The sequence below is a fragment of the Oryzias melastigma genome, linkage group LG11 (genome assembly GCF_002922805.2).
Source record: "Oryzias melastigma strain HK-1 linkage group LG11, ASM292280v2, whole genome shotgun sequence".
NCBI classification, from domain to species: domain Eukaryota; kingdom Metazoa; phylum Chordata; class Actinopteri; order Beloniformes; family Adrianichthyidae; genus Oryzias; species Oryzias melastigma.
In genome coordinates, this window is record NC_050522.1 from 22512374 (window position 1) to 22512634 (window position 261).

The window sequence follows — 261 nt, forward strand, 5'->3', positions numbered from 1 at the left end:
GGGGGGGGTATACTTACGATATTCTAAACTGTCGCCCTTCATTCAGCTTGTACTTTATGTACAATGCAAACTTTATTAGTATGAAATAAAAAAAAAATATGAAAAGCAACATTTTCATGGTACAAGATGATTTTCTCCATGACCTTTTTGTTAAAAAAAAAAGTTTAAAAAAAGTTGTAAACTGCAGATGTATATTTAAGTTCTGTTTATTGGGAAAAAATCCCAAGGTAGTTATTCTGTTAAATAGGTATGGACTTTTTT